Raw genomic sequence first — 19117 nt, 5'->3', positions numbered from 1 at the left:
GAAGTTCTTTGTAGATCTTGGATGCCAGTCCTTTATCTGTAGTGTCATTTGCAAATATCTTCTCCCATTCCGTGGGCTGCCTCTTAGTTTTTTTGACTGTTTCCTTGGCTGTGCAGAAGCTTTTTATCTTGATGAAGTCCCATAAGCTCATTTTATCTTTTGTTTCTCTTGACTTTGGGGATGTGTCATGAAAAAGGTAGCTTTGGCCAATGTCGTAGAGTTGCTACCTATGTTCTCCTCTAGAATTTTGATGGATTCCTGTCTCACATCGAGGTCTTTCATCCATTTGGATTTTATTTTTGTGTATGGTGTGAGAGAGTGGTCAAGTTTCATTCTTTTGCATGTAGCTGTCCAATTTTCCCAGCACCATTTATTGAAGAGACTGTCTTTTTCCCACCGGATGTGTTTTCCTGCTTTATCAAAGATTAGTTGCCCAAAGAGCCGAGGGTCCATTTCTGGGCTCTCTATTCTGTTCCATTGGTCTATGTGTCTGTTTTTGTGCCAGTACCATGCTGTCTTTGTGATCACAGCTTTGTAGTACAGCTCGAAATCTGGCATTGTGATGCCCCCAGCTTTGTTTTTCCTTTTCAACAGTTCCTTGGAGATTCGGGGCCTTTTCTGTTTCCATACAAATTTAAGGACTATTTGTTCCAGTTCTTTGAAAAATGTCCTCGGTATTTTGATCGGGATAGCATTGAAGGTGTAGATTGCTCTGGATAGCATGGATATTTTAACTATGTTTCTTCTGACCCATGAGCATGGAATATTTTTCCATCTTTTTATGTCTTCCTCAATGTCTGTCAAGAGTGATTAATAGTTTCTAGAATACAGGTCCTTTACGTCTCTGGTTAAGTTAATTCCAAGGTAACGTATGGTTTTTGGTGCTATTGTAAATGGGATGGATTCCCTAATTTCTCTTTCTTCAGTCTCGTTATTCGGGTATAGAAATGCAACTGATTTCTGAGCACTGATTTTGTATCCCGCCACATTACTGAATTGCTCTATAACTTCTAATAGTTTGGGAGTGGCTTCTTTTGGGTTTTCCATATAGAGTATCATGTCATCTGCGAAGAGAGACATTTTGACTTCTTCTCTGCCGATTTGGATACCTTTGATCCCTTTTTGTTGTCTGATTGCTGTTGCAAGGACTTCTAGTACTATGTTGAATAATAGCGGTGCGAGTGGGCATCCTTGTCGTGTTCCTGATCTTAAGGGAAAGGCTTCCAGCTTTTCCCCATTGAGAATAATATTTGCAGTAGGCTTTTCATAGATGGCTTTTATGAGATTGAGAAATGTACCCTCTATTCCTACACTCTGAAGGGTTTTAATCAGGAAAGGATGCTGTATTTTGTCAAATGCTTTTTCTGCATCAAATGAGAGGATCATATGGTTCCTGAGTCTTTTCTTGTTGATATGATGTATCACGCTGATCGATTTGCAAATATTGAACCACGCTTGCATCCCAGGTATGAATCTCATTTGGTCATGATGGATAATCCTTTTAATGTACTGTTGGATTCTATTAGCAAGGATCGTGTTGACGATTTTGGCATCCATATTCATTAGGGAAATCGGTCTGTAATTCTCCTTTTTGAGGGGGTCTTTGCCTGGTTTGGGGATCAAGGTAATATTGGCCTCATAGAATGAGTTTGGTAGCTTTCCTTCTGTTTCTATTTTTTGAAATAGCTTTAGGACAATAGGTATTATTTCTTCTTTGAATGTTTGGTAGAATTCCCCAGGAAAACCGTCTGGGTGTGGAGTTTTGCTATTTGGAAGGTTGTTTATCACTGACTCAATCTCTTCATAATTAATTGGTCTGTTTAAAAAATCAATTTCTTCCTGTTTCAGTCTTGGTAGTTTATAGGTTTCCAGGAAGGCCTCCATCTCTTCCAGATCGCTTAATTTATTGGCATAAAGCTGTTGATAAAAGTTTCTAATAATCCTTCTAATCATTGGTGTTGGTCGTGACCTCTCCTTTTTCATTCACAATTTTAATAATTTGGGTCCTTTCTCTTTTTTCTTGGATAAGTCTTGCCAGCGGTCTGTCAATTTTATTGATTTTCTCAAAGAACCAGCTTCTAGTCCTGTTGATTTCCTCTACTGTACTTCTGGTTTCTAATTCATTGATTTCTGATCTCATCTTGGTCAACTGCTTCCTCGTGAGTGGATTAGGCCTGTCCCTCTGTTGCTGTTCCAGCATCTTGAGGTGAGAATATAAAAACTGCATTTTAGATTTTTCTATTCTTTTGAGTGTGGCTTGGATGGCTATGTATTTCCCACTTAGGACCGCCTTTGCAGTATCCCATAGGTTTTGGACTGTTGTGTTTTCATTCTCGTTGGTCTCCATAAATTGCTTATATTGATTTTTGATTTCCTAGTTTATCGAGTCATTCCTGAGCTGGATGATTCTTAGTCTCCAAGTGTTTGAATTTCTTCCAAATTTTTCCTTGTGGTTGAGTTCCAGTTTCAGAGCGTTGCGATCTGAGAATATGCAGGGGATAATTTCAATCTTTTGGTATCAGTTGAGACCTGTTTTGTGTCCAGAACATGGTCTATTTTTGAGAATGTTCCATGGGCATTAGAATAGAATGAGTATTCTTTGGTTCTGGAGTATAGTGTTCTATATATATCTATGAGGTCCAACTCGTTGAGTATGGCATTCAAAGCCTTTGATTCTTTGCTTAGTTTTTGCCAGGGTGTTCTATTTCTGATAGTGGAGTGTTGAGGTCCCCTACTATTAATGTATTCTTATTTATATGTCTCTTTATTCTGGTTAAGAGTTGGCTTGTGTATCTTGCTGCTCCCCTGTTGGGGGCATATATATTTATAATTGTCATATCCACTTGTTGAATACTTCCTTTATTAATAATATAGTGCCCTTCTGCGTCTCAAACTATAGTCTGTAGTTTAAAATCCAATTTATCTGATATGAGAATTGCTACCCCAGCTTTCTTTTGAGGTCCATTTGCATGAAAGATGGTACTCCATCCCGTTACTCTCAGTCTGAATGCATCTTTGGGTTCGAAATGAGTCTGTTGTAGACAGCAAATGGATGGGTCATTTCTTTTTATCCAATCTGCAACCCTGTGGCGTTTTATCGGAGCATTTAAGCCATTCACATTAAGACTGATTACTGAGAGATATGATTTTAATGATGCCATGTTGCCAGTAAAGTCTTTGTTTGTATTGGCTGTGACTTTCTGTTCTGTATCCCTCTTGGGGCCTTTTTACTTTTATAGAACCCCCTGTAATATCTCCTGTAGGGCTGGTTTCGTGGTTACGAAATTGGTTAGTGGCTGGCGATTCTGAAATGTCTTTATTTCTCCATCAATTCTGAATGACAGCCTTGCTGGATAAGGGATCCTTGGCTGCATGTTTTTCTCTGAAAGAGCTTAAAATATGCTCCCCCAACCCTTTCTCTCATTCCAGGTCTGTGTAGACAGGTCTGATGTAATTCTGATGCCTTTGCCTTGGTACGTGAGAAATTTCTTTGCCCTGGCCGCTTTCAATACTGTATCCTTGGATCTAATATTTGCGAAATGCACTATGACATGACGTGGCATAGGTTTGTCGTGGTTGAGTTTGGGAGGGGTCCTCTCTGCCTCTTGGACACGAATGTTTGTTTCCCTCGCTAGATTAGGGAAGTTTTCCGCTACAATTTGTTCAAATATCTCTTCTAGACCTGTGTTTTTTCCACCCCCTCGGGGATGCTGATGATTCTAGCATGGGATCGTTTCCTTGAGTCAGTAATCTCCCGTAACCTACATTCGTGGCCATGGATTTTTTTAAGACCATCTTCTATTTTCATTTTTTCCTCTATTAACCCATCCTCCAATTCACTAATATGTTCCTCTACTTCGGTGACCCTGGCCGTCAGAGCCTCTAGTTTTGCCTGCATTTGGCTCATAGAATTTTTAATTTCTGTCAGATTCACTCTCATTTCTGTCCTTAGGGATTCTATATTCTCAGTAACCTTTTCGTTAATACTTTTTTCAATTCTACTCATCATTTTGACCATCATTACTCTGAATTCCATTTCTGATACTTTGGTTACATCCATATCCATTATTTCTGTGGCAGAGGCCACAGACTCACTGTCTTTTCTTTGCTGGGGGGGGGGGCTTCTCCTTCTTGTCATTCTGATGAGGAGAGGCTGTGGGTTGTCCAGAGCCCAAATTATTGACTGGGTCCCAGGCCGTGCCCCTTGTTTTATAGGAATCTTAGGGATGTGGGCTTCTTCTTTAAAGATTTTATTTATTTATTTATGTGGCAGCCAACCAGCGAGAGAGGGAACAGAAGCAGGGGAGTGGGAGAGGAGGAAGCAGGCTCCCAGCAGAGGAGCCCTATGAGGGACTCCTTTCCAGAACGCCGGGATCACGCCCTAAGCCGAAGACAGGCACTCAATGACTGCGCCACCCAGGTGCCCGGGTTGTGGGCTTCTTGATTTTTCAGCCTGCCTTCTGGGGGAGGGGCCTGCCGCGCCGATACTCAGGCAACCCTGTTTGGGTAGAGTCTCCGCATCCCCTGCGAGGGGGGATGGGGATGGGCACTCTCTGAGCCGGTATTTCCAGGCTTTTGTTCCCTGGCGGCTTTCCCTGGAGGTTTGCCGTGCCTCTTCTGAGAGTCAGAGCAGCAGCGGCCGAATTTCAGCCTCTGTCACAGAACAGAGGGATTGCGGCCCATTCTCTACTAATGTTCTGGCCACTTTAACTCTGTTACTGTTGGTGCTGCTCAACCCTGCAGCGTCCCAGGATGTGCGCCCCACACCTGGCCTCCCAGCCCTCACTTCCAGGGCCGGCGGGTCTCTGTCCTTTGTGTTTCTAACTCCGCCAGCCGCCCCGTGCGCGCTCCGGAAGCTCCCGGTCTCAGTCTGGATCCAGTGAGCACATTGGCATTCCGGTGTTCTGCGAGATGCCTGGTGGTGCGTGTAACCGGCTCGCTCACGGTCTCAGTCTGCCGTTTTGCAGGTGCCGACCGCAAGCCCCACCCGCTCTCCTGTGCAAGTGGCTACCACTTCCCGGCGCCGGAACGTGGCGGCTCCCTCCCCCTTCCATTTATCTTCTGATATCTGTGCACGGTTTCATGGCTCGCCTCTTCGTACCTCAATACTCAGCGCTGGAGATGTTCATTTGTAGAGATCCAGATGCATCTTCCTTCGTCTCAGGCTGGTTCCGTGGTTGTTTAGGCTGGTCTGGTACCTATCCAGCTCGACTCAGGGGACCGGCTGAAAAAGGTGTCTCCTACTCCTCCACCATCTTAACCGCAGAAACTCTGAGACTCTTAATCATTAATTGATAGCTTCCCATTAATTGATAACTTCCCATTCTTCCCTCTTTTTAGCCACTAGTAACTACCAATCTACTTCTTGTTTCTATAAATATTCTGATTTTTAATATTTCGTGTAAGTGGAATCATAAAATATCTGTCCTTTTTGTGTCTGGTTTATTTCACTTAGCATGTTTTCAAGGTTCACCCATGTTGCATGTACCAGAACATCATTCCTTTTGATGGATGAATAATATTCCAGTGTATAATATATATTTGACTTTGTTTCTTCAGTCATCTGTTGATAAATTTTTGGGTTTTTTTCTAACTTGTGGGTATTGTAAATAATGCTGCAATGAATACTGGTATTCATGTATGTCTTTGAGTTCTTGTCTGAGAATCTTTTGGGCACATACCAAAAAATTGAATTGATGGATCATATGGTAATTCTATGCTTAGGTTTTTGAAGAACTGCCAAATTGTTTTTCCCAGCAGCTGCACTATGTTCTAGTCTCACCAGAAATGTACAAGAATTCCAATTTCTCTATATCCTCACCAACATTTGTTATTTTTTGATTTTTTAAAATTATAGCCATGCTAGTGGCTATGAAAGGGTACATCATTGTGGTTTTGATCTGAAGTGCCCAAATCACTAATGATTTTGACTATTTTTCCTATAATTATTCATCATTCCTATATCTTCTTAAGGAAAAATCTATTCAAATTATTTGTCAATTTTTAAATTGGGTTGTCTTTCTGTTGAGGAGTTGTTAACAGTTTCTTAGATATTATGGATATTGAATTTGTATCAGATACATAATTTGCAAATATCTCTTCCAATTCTTTAGATTGTCTTTTCGCTTTCTTGACAATGACCTTTGAGGCACACAAATTTTTAAAATTTTTCTGGAGCCCATTTATCTGTTTTTATTTTTACTTGTTTAATAATTTTGGTCTCATGTCTAAAAATACATCATTAAATCTGAGGTTATGAAGATTTAACCCTATGTTTTCTTGTAAGTTTTATGGGTTTTAAGTCTTATATTTAGTAGCCTGATAAATTTTGAGTTAATTTTTGTATATGGTATGAGGCAGCAGTCCAACTTCATTCTTTTCCACGTGGATGTCCAGTTCTTTCAGCACTGACTGTTGCAGACTATTCTTTACCCACTGAATGGATTTGGCATACTTGTCAAAAATCAACTGGCCATTGATTTATGAGTTTATTTTTGGGCTTTCAATTCTATTCCATTGACCTATATGGATATACTTATGCAGGTACTACACTGTCTTGATTACGGTAGTTTTGTAGTGAGTCCTCCAAATTTATTCTTTTTTGAGATTTTTTTTGCTATTCAGGGTCCTTGCAATTCCATATGAATTTGAGGATAAGCTTTTAGTTCTGCAGAAACTAGGCTGTTGGATTATTTTATATATTGAGAAATGATCACCACAATAAATCTAGTTAATATCTGTTCCCATACAGAGTTATAAATTTGTTGTGATACTTTTAATACCTACTCTTAGCAACTTGCAAGTATGTATTACAGTAGTATTACCTATAGCAGCAATTTATTTTTGTAGATTTGAAATAGGATAGACCAATTGGATGGATGGATGGATGGATGGATGGATGCATGGTAGGTAGATAGATCACAGATCAGTGAAGGGATAAATGAATTGATAAATAGCTAAAAACTGGTTTATACAAGTTATTAAATAATAAATGGCATGTATTTTTCTGGAACTTAAGGGAAGAGCAGCACTGTCCACAATAGCTAAATCATGGAAGGAGCCGAGGTACCCTTCAACAGATGACTGGATTAAGAAGATGTGGTCCATATATACAATGGAATATTACTCAGCCATCAGAAAGAACGATTTCTCAACATTTGCTGCAACATGGATGGCACTGGAGGAGATAATGCTAAGTGAAATAAGTCAAGCAGAGAAAGACAATTATCATATGGTTTCTCTCATCTATGGAACATAAGAACTAGGAAGATTGGTAGCAGAAGAAAGGGATAAAGAAGGGGGGGTAATCAGATGGGGGAATGAAGCATGAGAGACTATGGACTCTGAGAAACAAACTGAGGACTTCAGAGGGGAGGGGGTGGGGGAATGGGATAGGCTGTTGATGGGTGGTGGGGAGGGCACGTATTGCATGGTGCACTGGGTGTTATACGCAACTAATGAATCATCGAACTTTACATCAAAAACCAGGGATGTACTGTATGGTGAGTCACATAATATAATAAAAAAATATTATTATAAAAAAATAAAAATAAAGACACTGAGTGTGACCCAGCAGTAGGTGATTGTGTCCCTTGAAAGAAAAACCAAATCAAACAGCGCTTATCACATAGACCACTCACAACCAATTTTTTCTACTGGTGGAATGAGAATAAAAGAAACACCTGTCTTAGAAATACAGGAGACATAATCCTTACGGCAATGCAGAAAGCAACTGGTGGCATGAAAACATTCAGAATCATCTATGAATTGTGAACTATTTTTAATTGGCAAAAATCAGAAAATACTGCACCATGTTTTAACAACAGAAAGTGTACACATAAACTCTAACAAATTTATAAAGGAAAATGTGGGGGGAGGGTTACCTGTATATTAAAAGGTTTTGACATCTACATAAGACATGTAAAATTAACATCCCAAGAACACTTGAGGTCCTTGCAAATTCCAAGTGACTTTCCAGAGAAGACCAGTGAATGCAAAATACACCTGTGTTTCTTCAGAATTAGTTTGAAATTTCCATCATTTATCATGCTCTCGGATTCTTTAAAAAAAAAAAAGGCAGAAGAAGAAAAGCACAATCATCAAGCTTAGCCATAAAACATTCTGGAATGCTTCCATAGGGAAAAGACAGTGGTTTTTCTGTAAGCACTATTTGCCAGTATTGTAACTGATAGCCCAGTATCTCAGAAGATAGAATGGAAATATTCAAATAAATAATAAAAAAATTCTGAAGGACAAAAAAAAAAAAAAAAGAATTTTCTCCACTTCTATTTTCTAGAGTGCTCCAAAACAAAAAGAGGAATAACAGCAAAAACAACAACTACGGGAAACACAATTTTCAATGAGTCTAAAAGCTGTTAACCATTTCAAAATACAGCAAGTATTAAACCTAGCAGTTAGGAGACAGGACAAACCTAAGTCCCTGGGTTGGGTGGGGAATGGGGAAAAGCTGATGCAATTTGCCATAGAATTTCAGGAAAGGTCATGCTTTAGAGCCCTAGGATTCTCTGAATATGAATGATTCTACAAGGGCAGAAAATAAAGACAGTCTTTGAAAATCTGAAAAAAAGATAAATTAGATTCTACTCCCATATGTAGTTCCTTTCTTTTGTCTCTCACTCCCAAATAACTACACTCTCTATCCCTACCCCCATGAAAGATAAAATACATTCTATGGCATGGGCAAGGTAACATATGGAAAATATTAAATAAAAATCTGCATGTTGAAAGATGGAACTCTCATTCCTCCCACACCCAGCAATAAAATATCATAAGCCAGGTTAATATAGGTAGGATACTGGGAAATTGTTTTCTGAAGAAACTGAACCACTCCTGAGAAAACCTGCAGGCAATGACATTACATGACCCCCCAAGGTGCCAGATGACCAAATGATAATCACAGCAAAAGCATGATGTGGTGAGGTACAAAAACTTATTAGGATGCATTTTTGAATACAAATGACAATCCCAAATCACCAGACATTGCCAGAAAGCTTCTAAAATTAAAAACAAAACAAAACAAAACAAAAAAGGAAGAAAAAACGTTTAGAGGGGTTGGGGCACTTGGGTGTCTCAGTCGGTTAAGCATCCAACTCTTGATTTTGTCTTAGGCCATGATCTCAGGGTTGTGAGATCAAGCCCATGATGGGCTCTGCACTGGGCATGGATCCTCCTTAAGATTCTCTCTCCTTTTCCCTCTTACCCTGCCCCCTTCTCTAATTAAAAAAAAAATGCTTAGAGGGGGTGAAATAGGAGATCCCCTGTTGCATCCCACCATGGAAATAACAATTTGACAGCCATCCACAAACTTTGTGCCTTTATGGGAGCTCTGGAATCTAGGTAGGAGACTGTAAAACCCGAGGGAGCCCAAGACCAAGAGGGTCATTTTGAAAAGTCAGGCTCCATTCCCCTGTGGATTTAGTTACAACCCCATTTGGGCCTGGTATCGCTACTGGTACTATCTAAAAATTAACCTAGCTACCTGTGCTTCCTGTGACAGGACCCCTAAACTCAGTCCTGGCTATGGACCCTGAAGTGGCCCATAACATGGCTTTAGGCTCTCTCAGCCACAGTCTTGGAGTAGTTGTGCTTCTCAAGGACTAGAAGGGAGACACACACATTCATATTTTCAGAGGCAGGTCTGCAAACCTCAGTCCTGGCTATAGACCCTGAAAAAGCCCTTGGTTCCGACTTTACCTAAGTGCAATTTGGGGCCAATCCTGAATACCCAGGGACCTGCTGAATGACTTTTCAGGAACCCTTCCAGGGACTTGATAGGAGCCACACCTGGAAACAGACCCATATTCTGCTAACCAAACTGTGGAACCTGATGTGGATTCTGAGCCAGTGTCAGTGCTCCTGGCCAAGATCCAGAGGAAGTCCCATTCTCCCAGGGACAAGACCAGAGCCATACCTACTGAGTCCCTGATAATGGAAACAACTGTGGACCCCACTGCAGACCCAGCAGCAAACACATGGCCTGGTTGCAAGCTCACTTGACTACATTGTTGGGGGAAATTCCATTAGTTCAGGGACCTGACAAGAGAAGGTTTTACCTGCCAAAACCAGTCAGTAAAGACTGGAAAAGATAATAAAGTGATATATGACAAATCCATGGCTAACATCATACCCAATGTTGGAAAGTTCAAATAGCTGTTATCTTATCAGACACCATGGAGGTCAAAAGGCAATGAGAAAACATTTAATGTGCTGAAAGAAAAAAAAAACTATCAATCAAAAATTCTATATCCAGCAAAATTGTCTTTCAAAAATGAGAGGGGAATTAAGACATTTCAAGTAAACAATTAGTGAAGGAATTTATTACCATTAGGTCTTCCCTACAAGAAATGTTAAAGGTTTTTCCTAGGTTGAATGAAAGAAAACTAGGCAGTAACTCAAATCTTTATAAAGAAATGAAGATTTCCAAAAAAAAAAAAGGTAAATGAGCAAATACAAAAATCAGTATTACAGTATTTTTTCTAACGTTATTTTTATTACATGATTTAAAAGACAAAAGTATAAGAAATTATAACATGTTAATAGGAATTCACTTTATGAAGATGTAACTTGTGACAATAATAACATGAGAAAAAGCAGAGTGTATAGCAATAGAATTTTTCTATGCTCAGCAGTTAAGTTGGTATCAATTCAAATTAGATTGTTATATATTTAGGATGTTAAATGCAAACCCAATGGTGACAACAACAAAAATCTAGAATATACACAAAAGGAAATTAGCAGGAAACCAAAAGTGTTCACTAAAATAAATTCACTGAATGAATAAGAATGTCAGTTAAGCATCCTACTCTTTATTTCAGCTTGGGTCATGATCTCAGGGTTGTGAGATGCAGCTTTGCCTTGGGGCTCCACACTCAGGGTGGAGTCTGCTTAACATTCTCTCTCTCCCTCTCCCTTCACCCCGACTCTCTCTCTCTCTCAAATAAATAAATAAATCTTAAAAAAAAACTTATATAAAAAAGAATGTAGTAGTGGAGGAAAAGGTGGACCAAAAAATCTGTAAGGTGTATAGAAAAAAAAAGGGCAAAACTAAGTCCTTCCTTATCAATAACTACATTCGGTGTAATTGGATTAAATTATCCAATCAAAAGGCAGAGATTGGCAGAATGGATTTAAAAACACCAAGACCCACTATAAGCTATCTACAAGAGACTCACTTTAGATCTAATGATGCAAATAGGTTGCAAGTGAAAGAATGGAAAAAGATATTTCATGGACATAATAACTAAAAGAGAGTTGTATAATTTTTATGGAACCAGAAAAGACCCTGAGTAGCCAGAGGAATGTTGAAAAAGAAAAGCAGAGGTGGTGGCATCACAATTCTGGATTTCAAGATCTATTACAAAGCTGTAATCATCAAGACGGTATGGTACTGGCACAAAAACAGACACATAGATCAATGGAACAGAATAGAGAGCCTAGAAATGGACCCTCAACTCTATAGTCAGCTAATCTTCGACAAAGCAGGACAGAATATCCAGTGGAAAAAAAGACAATCTCTTCAACAAATGGTATTAGGAAAATTGGACAACCACATGCAGAAGAATGAAACTGGACCATTTCCTTACACCACACACAAAAATGGACTCAAAATGGATGAAAAACCTAAATGTGAGATAGGAATCCATCAAAATCCTTGAGGAGAACACAGACAGTAACCTCTTTGACCTCAGCTGCAGCAACTTCTTCCCAGACACATCACCAAAGGCAAGGGAAACAAAGCACAATGAACTATTGGGACTTCATCAAGATAAAAAAGCTTTTGTACAGCAAAGGAAGCAGTCAACAAAACCAAAAGACAACCGACAGAATGGGAGAACGTATTTGCAAATGACATATCAGATAAAGGGCTAGTACCCAAGATCTATAAAGAACTTCTCAAATTCAACACCCAAAGAACAAATAATCCAGTCAAGAAATGGGCAGAAGACATGAAAAGACACTTCTCCAAAGAAGACATACAAATGGCCAACAGACACATGAAAAAGTACTTACTCAACATCACTCAGCATCAGGGAAATACAAATCAAAACCACAATGAGATACCACCTCACACCAGTCAGAATGGCTAAAATTAACAAGTCAGGAAATGACAGATGTTGGTAAGGATGCAGAGAAAGGGGAACCCTCCTACATTGTTGGTGGTAATGTAAGCTGGTGCAGCCACTCTGGAAAATCGTATGGAGATTCCTCAAAAAGTTGAAAATAGAGCTACCCTATGACCCAGGAATTGCACTACTGGGCATTTACCCCAAAGATACAATGTAGTCATATGAAGGGGCACGTGCACACCAATGTTTGTAGTGGCAATGTTCACAATAGCCAAATTATGGAAAGAGCCTACATGTTCATCAACAGATGAATGGATACAGAAGATGTAGTAAATACACACACACACACACACACACACACACACACACACACACACGAGAATGGAATATTACTCAGCCATCAAAAAATGAAATCTTGCCATTTGCAACCACATGGATGGAACTAGAGGGCATTATGTTAAGTGAAATAAGTCAGTCAGAGAAAGACAATTATCATATGATCTTACTGATATGTGGAATTTGAGAAACAAGGCAGAGGATCATAGAGAAAGAGAGGAAAAAATGAAACAAGGTGAAACCAGAGAGGGAGACAAACCATAAGAGACTCTTAATCTCAGGAAACAAACTGAGGGTTTCTGGAGTGGAGGGGAGGTGGGAGGAATGGGGTGGCTGGGTAATAGATGTTGAGGAGGGTATGTGCTATGGTCAGTGTTGTGAAATGTGTAAGACTGACGAATCACAGACCTGTACCCCTGAAACAAATAATACATTATATGTTAATTGAAAAGATTGCCCTACTAGATATTTATCCAAAGAAACAAGCATATTAATTCAAAGGGATACATGTACCCCTATGTTGATCACAGCATTATTTACAATATTCAAGATATGGAAGCACCCCAAGTGTCTTTTGATTGATTAAATTGATGAATGGATAGAAAAGAGGTTATAATATTATATATCATATATATTACATTATATTATATAAAATATATAAACATATAAAATGTAATATTATTCAGCCATAAAAAAGGATGAAATCTTGCCATTTGCAGCAACATGGATGAAGCTAGAGAGTATAATGCTAAGTGAAATAAGTCCATCAGAAAAAGACAGATACTATATGATTTCATTCATATGTGGAATTTAAGAAACAAAACAAATGAACAAAGGGAAAAAAAGAGAGAGAGAAAAAAACAAAGAAACAGCCTCCTAACTATGGAGAACAAACTGATGTTTACCAGAGGGAAGGGGGGTGAGGATGTGGGTAAAATAGGTGGTGGGGATTAAGTAGTGCACTAGTAGTGATGAGCACTGGGTGATGTATGGAATTGTTGAATTACTATATCGTATACCGATATCGTATACCATATACCGATATTACTATATCAAAACTAATATTACACTGTATGTTAACTAACTGGAATTAAAATTTTAAAAAAGAAATTAAAAAAATGATGACCTCCACATTTTAATGTTTTTCATAATCTTAATTGTAGAGAAATCTTAAAATTAAAATATTTTTGTGAACAAATATTGAAAATACAATCCTTCAATTGTACTTTAACTTCATTTTCTTTTTTTTGATAGTGCAATTTTTTTATTATTTTTATTTTTTAATTTTTTATTTATTTTTTATTTTTAATAATAATATTTTTATTATATTATGTTAGTCACCATACAGTACATCCCTGGTTTTTGATGTAAACTTCGATGATTCATTAGTTGCGTATAACACCCAGTGCACCATGCAATACGTGCCCTCCCCACCACCCATCAACAGCCTATCCCATTCCCCCACCCCCCTCCCCTCTGAAGTCCTCAGTTTGTTTCTCAGAGTCCATAGTCTCTCATGCTTCATTCCCCCATCTGATTACCCCCCCTTCTTTATCCCTTTCTTCTGCTACCAATCTTCCTAGTTCTTATGTTCCATAGATGGGAGAAACCATATGATAATTGTCTTTCTCTGCTTGACTTATTTCACTTAGCATTATTCCTCCAGTGGCGTCCATGTTGCAGCAAATTTGAGAAATCATTCTTTTTGATGGCTGAGTAATATTCCATTGTATATATGGACTACATCTTCTTAATCCAGTCATCTGTTGAAGGGCATCTTGGCTCCTTCCATGATTTAGCTATTGTGGACATTGCTGCTATGAACATTGGGGTGCACATGGCCCTTCTCTTCACTACGTCTGTATCTTTGGGGTAAATACCCAGTAGTGCAATGGCTGGATCAGAGGGTAGCTCAATTTTTAACCTTTTCAGGGACCTCCACACTGTTTTCCAAAGTGGCTGTACCAACTTGCATTCCTACCAACAATGTAGGAGGGATCCCCTTTCTCCACATCCTCTCCAACAATTCTTGTTTCATACTTTGTCAATTTTTGCCATTCTAACTGGCGTAAGGTGGTATCTCAGTGTGGTTTTGATTTGAATTTCCCTGATGGTTAGTGATTTTGAACATTTTTTCATGTGTCTGTTAGCCATTTGTACGTCATCATTGGAAAAGTGTCTGTTCATATCTTCTGCCCATTTTATGATTTGTTTATTTGTTTCTCGTGTATTGAGTTTGAGAAGTTCTTTGTAGGTCTTGTATACTAGTCTTTTATCCATAGCATCATTTGCAAATATATTCTCCCAATCCATGGGCTGCCTCTTAGTTTTTTTGATTGTTTCCTTAGCTGTGCAGAAGTTTTTAATGTTGATGAAGTCCCACAAGTTCATTTTATCTTTTGTTTCTCTTGCTTTTGGAGATGTGTCATGAAAAAGGTTTCTGTGGCCGATGTTGTAGAGGTTGCTGCCTATGCTTTCCTCTAGGATTTTGATGGATTCCTGTCTCACATTGAGGTCTTTCATCCATTAGGAGTTTATCTTTGTGTATGGTGTGAAAGAGTGGTCAAGTTTCATTCTTTTGCATGTAGCTCTCCAATTTTCCCAGCACCATTTATTGAAGAGACTGTCTTTTTCCCCTGGATGCTTTTTCCTGCTTTATCAAAGTCTAGTTGCACAAAGAGCTGAGGGTCCATTTCTGGGTTCTCTATTCTGTTCCATTGGTCTATGTGTCTGTTTTTGTGCCGGTACCATTCTGTCTTTATGATCACAGCTTTGTAGTACAACTTGAAATCCAGCATTGTAATGCCCGAGCTTTGTTTTCCTTTTTCAACAATTCCTTGGTGATTCAGGGCCTTTTTTGGTTCCACACAAATTTAAGGGCTGTTTGTTCCAGTTCTTTGAAAAATGTCATTGATATTTTGATCTGGGTGGCATTGAAAGTGTAGATTGCTCTGGATCACATGGACATTTTAACTATGTTTATTCTTCTGATCCATGAGCATGGAATATTTTTCCATCTTTTTGTGTCTTCTTCAATGTATTTCAAGAGTGATTTGTAGTTTCTAGAATATAGATCCTTTACATCTCCGGTTAAGTTAATTCTAAGGTAACGTATGATTTTTGGTGCTATTGTAAATGGGATGGATTCCCTAATTGCTCTTTCTTCAGTCTCATTGTTCATGTATAGAAATGCAACTGATTTCTGAGCATTGATTTTGTATTCCACCACATTACTGAATTGCTCTATAACTTCTGGTAGTTTGGGAGTGGATTCTTTTGGGTTTTTCATATACAGTATCATGTCATCTGTGAACAGAGACAGTTTGACTTCTTCTTTGTCCATTTGGATACATTTTATCCTTTTTTGTTGTCTGATTGCTGTTGCAAGGACTTCTAGTACTATGTTGAATAATAGTGGCAAGAGTGTGCATCCTTGTCGTGTTCCTGATCTTAAGGGAAAGGCTTCCAGCTTCTCCCCGTTGAGAATGATATTTGCTGTAGGCTTTTCATAGGTGGTTTTTATGAGATTGAGGAATATACCTTCTATCCCTACACTCTGAAGGGTTTTAATCGGGAAAGGATGCTTTATTTTGTCAAATGCTTATTCTGCATCTATTGAGAGGATCATATGATTTTTGGCTTTTTTCTTGTTGATAAAATCTATGACACTGATAGATTTGCGAATGTTGAACCACCCTTGCATCCCAGGGATGAATCCCACTTGGTCATGATAGATAATCCTTTTAATGTGCTGTTGGATTCTATTAACAAGGACCTTGTTGAGAATTTTTGTGTTCATATTTATTAGGGAAATATGTCTGTAATTCTCCTTTTTGATGGGTTCTTTGCCTGGTTTGGGGATCAAGGTAATATTGGCCTCATAGAATGAGTTTGGTAGCTTTCCTTCTGTTTCTATTTTTTGAAATAGCTTTAGGACAATAGGTATTATTTCTTCTTTGAATGTTTGGTAGAATTCCCCTCAGAATCATCAGGCCCTGGTGTTTTGTTTTTTGGAAGGTTTTTAATCACTGTTTCAATCTCTTCATAATTAATTGGCCTGTTTAAAAAATCAATTTCTTCCTGTTTCAGTCTTGGTAGTTTATAGGTTTCCAGGAAGGCCTCCATCTCTCCCAGGTTGCTTAATTTATTGGCATAAAGCTGTGGGTAAAAGTTTATAATAATCCTTCCAATTTCATTGGTGTTTGTTGTGACCTCTCCCTTTTCATTCATAATTTTATTAAGTTGGGTCCTTTTTCTATTCTTTTGGATATGTCTTGCCAGTGGTTTGTCAATTTTATTTATTCTTTAAAATAACCATCTTCTAGCTCTGTTGATCTGCTCTACTGTGCTCCTGGTTTTTAATTCATTGATCTCTCCTCTAATCTTGATCAACTGCTTTCTCTTGCTTGGATTAGGCCTGTTCCTCTGTTGCTGTTCCAGCATCTTGAGGTGAGAATATAAAAACTGCATTTTAGATTTTTCTATTCTTTTGAGTGAGGCTTGGATGGCTATGTATTTTCCCCTTAGGACTGCCTTTGCAGTGTCCCATAGGTTTTGGACTGTTGTGTTTTCATTCTCGTTGGTATCCATAAATTGTTTAAATTGATTTTTTATTTCCTGGTTTATCGAATCATTCCGGAGCAGGATGGTTCTTAGTCTCCAAGCGTTTGAGTTTCTTCCAAATTTTTCCTTGTGGTTGAGTTCCAATTTCAAAGCACTGTGGTCTTAGAATATGCAGGGAATAATTTCAGTCTTTTGGTATAGGTTGAGACCTGTTTTGTGACCCAGAGCATGGTCTATTTTTGAGAATGTTCCATGGGCATTAGAATAGAATGAGTATTCTTTGGTTCTGGAGTGTAGTGTTCTATATATATCTATGAGGTCCAACTGGTTGAGTATGGCATTCAAAGCTCTTGTTTCTTTGCTGATTTTCTGCTTAGGTGATCAATCTATGGCTGATAATGGAGTGTTGAGGTCCCATACTCTTAATGTATTATTATCTATATGTCTCTTTATTCAGGTTAAGAGTTGGCTTCTGTATCTTGCTGCTCCCCTGTTGGGGGCATATATATTTATAATTGTCATATCCACTTTTTGGATACATCCTTTAAGTATAATATAGTGCCCTTCTGTGTCTCTAACTATAGTCTTTAGTTTAAAATGCAATCTGTCTGATATGAGAATTGCTACCCCAGCTTTCTTTTGAGGTCCATTGGCATGAAAGATGGTATTCCATACCTTTACTTTCAGTCTGGATGTATCTTTAGGTTCAGTATGAGTCTCTTGTAGACAGCAAATGGATGGGTCATGTCTTTTTATCCAATCTCCAACCCTGTGGCACTTTATGGGAGCATTTGGGCCATTTACATTGAGACTGATTATTGAGAGATATAATTTTAATGATGCCATGTTGCCTGTATAGTCTTTGTTTCTATAGATTGTGACTTTCTGTTCTGCATCACTCTTGGGGCCTTTTTACTTTTATAGAACCCTCCTTAATATCTCCTGTAGGGCTGGTTTTGTGGTTACGAAATTGGTCAATGACTGGTGATTCTGGAAGGTCTTTATCTCTCCATCAATTCTGAATGACAGCCTTGCTCAATAAAGGATCCTTGGCTGCATGTTTTTCGCTGAAAGAGCTTTAAAAATGCCCCCCAAACCCTTTCTCTCATTCCAGGTCTGTGTAGACAGGTCTGATGTAATTCTGATACCTCTGCTTTGGTACGTGAGAAATTTCTTTTCCCTGGCCGCTTTCAATACTGTATCTTTGGATCTAATATTTGCGAAATGCACTATGACATGACGTGGCATAGGTTTGTCGTGGTTGAGCTTGGGAGGGGTCTTCTCTGCCTCTTGGACATGAATGCCTATTTCCTTTGCTAGATTAGGGAAGTTTTCAGCTACAATTTGTTCAAATATCTCTTCTAGACCTCTGTTTTTCTCCACCCCCTTGGGGATGCCGATGATTCTGACATTGGAACGTTTCATTGAGTCAGCAATCTCTTGTAACCTACATTCTTGAGATTGGATATTTTTGAGCCAAGTTTCTATTTTAGCTTTCTCTTCTACTAACCCATCATCCAATTCGCCAATACGTTCTTCTGCCTCATTCACCCTGGCAATCAGAGCGTCTAGTTTTGACTGCTTTTGATTCTTAGAATTTTTATTTTCTGCCAGATTTGCTGTCATTTCCTCCCTTAGGGATTCTATATTCTCATTAATATTTTCGTTAGTACTTTTTTCAAGTCTACACATCATTTTGACCATTGTTACTCTGAACTCCATTTCTGATAATTTGGTTATATCCATTTCCATTAGTTCTGTGGCAGAGGCCAGAGACTCATTGTCTTTTCTTTGCTGGGGGGGGGGGTTCTCCTTCTAGTCATTCTGATGAGGAGAGGTTGCAGGGTTGTCCAGAGCCCAAATTATTGACCAGGATCCAGGCAGTGTGCACTTGTTTTATAGGGACCTTAGGGATGTGGGCTTCTTGATTTTTCAGCCTGCTTTCTGGCGGAGGGGCCTGCCGTGCTGATACTCAGGCAACCCTGTTTGGGTGATGGGCACACTGTGAGCCTGTATTTCCAGGCTTTTGTTCTCTGGCGCCTTTCCCTGGAGGTTTGCTGTGCCTCTTCTGAGAGTCAGAGCAGCAGTAGCCAAATCTCAGCCTCTGTCTCAGAACAGAGGGATCGCAGACC

This window comes from Ursus arctos, chromosome X, assembly GCF_023065955.2.
Source record: "Ursus arctos isolate Adak ecotype North America chromosome X, UrsArc2.0, whole genome shotgun sequence".
In the NCBI taxonomy this organism is placed as follows: domain Eukaryota; kingdom Metazoa; phylum Chordata; class Mammalia; order Carnivora; family Ursidae; genus Ursus; species Ursus arctos.
The sequence above is the reverse complement of the archived record's forward strand: the minus strand, read 5'-3'. Positions refer to the sequence as shown.